Here is a 2399-nt window from a genome sequence, read left to right as displayed (position 1 = left end):
CACTGTGCTGACACTCACTGAATGTTGCTTTTAGGTGCTCTTTGAAACCGTCTTAGTGGAATAATCAGCAGTTTAAGGTTAAACCTACTTCAACTTTACCAACCTTTCCATCTGAAGCATCTATTGGTTGGTTTTTGTGAGAGTGGTGGCTTGGTGGTTAGAGAGCCAGGCATTTGCATCTTGGAGAGGCCCCAAAGGTTGCTGGTTTGAAACTCACAACTCAAACAAAACCATCTTGTGTATTTTGTTTTGATTACTGCTTTGGTCACCCTTGGCCTTCTCCCGATGAGCTTCATGTGGTTAGTTACCTGAAATGGTTTTCCAACTGTCTTGATGGAATTCTCAAAGGTAGTAATGAAAATTCAAACCATCGAATGTGAAGGTGAGTCCAAACTTTTGATTTGTAGTATATAAGTGTGTAAATATATATATATATATATATATATATATATATAGAGAGAGAGAGAGAGAGAGAGAGAGAGAGAGAGAGAGAGAGAGAGAGAGAGAGAGAGAGAGAGAGAGAGAGAGAGAGAGAGAGAGAGAGAGAGAGAGAGAGAGAGAGAGAGAGAGAGAGAGAGAGAGAGAGATAGTTTCTCAAAGAAAGCCTTCAGTCTCTTGCAAAAGTATTCATCCTCCTTGAACTTCTTATGTTGTGATGTTGACACCAAAAACGTCAAACGGGATTTTATTGGGTGTTATGTGGTCAGTAAATTTATGTGCATTATTGTGAAGTGAAAGGAAAAATATGTCTAAACATTTTTCAGTACAAATCTGAAGAATGGGGTGTGCATTTGTTTTCAGCTCAATACTTACAGGGTCAGTACTTTGTTAAACCAGCAATTATATCCACAAGTCCTTTTGGGTAATGTCTCTAGCAGCTTTTCACAGCCAGGAGGTTCATTTTATATAGAGTCTCTTTGAAAAACAATCTTTAAAGCTTTCCACAGATGTAGGGCTGGACTTTGACTGGGCCATGCCGACACTTGAATATAATATATTCTAAACTATTGCCTTGTAGCTCTGGCTGTGTTTTGGATCATTTTGGGGCTAGAAGGAAAACCTTCACCCTGGTCTCAAGTCTTTAGCAGCCTCTAACAGGTGTTGTTAGACAAAGTTGTCTCGTTTTAAGATTTCCCTGAATTTAGCTCCATCCATCTTCTCATCAAGCACTGTTCCTGTGTCTGCTGAAGAAATGCCTCTACACAGCGTGATGCTGCCACCACCAGGCTTTCCAGTGCATTTGGTGCTCTCAGGGTATTGTGCAATTTTAGTTTTTTCTCCACACATAGAGCTTTGCATATAGGCAAAAAAAGGATTTTGGTCTCATCAGACCAGAGCACCTGCTTCCATGTTTGCTGTGTCCCCTTCGATTCCTGCCACTCCTCCGTTAAGGTCAGCTCTGTGGAGTGAACCACCAACAATAGTCCTGTTGACAGATTGTCCCTGGATTTCTGCAGCTCCTCCAGAGTTACCATGGGCATTTTAGCTGGTCCCCTGGTTAACACTATCCTTGCCCCGCTTGTCAATCAAGGTGGATAGAAGTATCTTGCCAGGTTTTGTTGGGCCTACACTTTTCATATAATGGGTTAAACAGAGCTTATCAACTTGTTTAAAGCAGGGATGTTGATTTGCTCTAAACTTCTCCACAGCTTTCTCCCTGATCTGCCTGCTGTCTCCTCGGTCTTCATGATGCTTTTTGTTCTCTAAGGTTATCTAACAAAGCTCTTTACCCTTGATATTTTAAATCACACAAGTAGACTTTTATTTATTATGGCTTCTGAAAAGATGTTCTTCTACTTAGGGGGTTGATAGTAAAAAGAGCTGAATACAGTCCTACCAGTTTTTTTCTTTCACTTCACAATTATGTATTAGATTGTTTTGGGCTATAACTGGCAATATATATACACCTTTATAGTCCCGCAAATCAGAGGGGTAATCTGTCTGTCTAACACAGTGTGCTGCCAACACTCAGTGGTGCAATCTGTGGTCAAGTGTCTTGCTCAGGGACCCAGAGTGACAGACTGAGCATTGAACCGGCAACCTTTGCGGCCTCCAAGATGCCAAACATGTTTTGGATGTTTGTGGTTCTAAATAGACAAAATGTGGAAAAGTTTGAGCAGTATGAAAACATCTGCAAGGTGTTGTATATCAACTTCCTAATGACATTACATGGTGAATGTCATGGGGCAAAGATTTAAAAGGCATCATGAATACCGAATGATACACAGATTATGAATGTTCTACCATTCCAGTAAAAAGGCTTAAAATACATGTTCCAAAATAAAATATGTCCTCCAGCTTGATGCATGGCAGAGTTGGTGGTATTTCCCATCATTTCTCGTGTTTTTTTTTTTTTTATTAGATTCTTACTGTATTATTTAGGTGGTTTGATTCATAGA

Source organism: Fundulus heteroclitus, chromosome 11 (genome assembly GCF_011125445.2).
Source record: "Fundulus heteroclitus isolate FHET01 chromosome 11, MU-UCD_Fhet_4.1, whole genome shotgun sequence".
Classification (NCBI taxonomy): domain Eukaryota; kingdom Metazoa; phylum Chordata; class Actinopteri; order Cyprinodontiformes; family Fundulidae; genus Fundulus; species Fundulus heteroclitus.
This window is presented reverse-complemented; position numbering follows the sequence as displayed.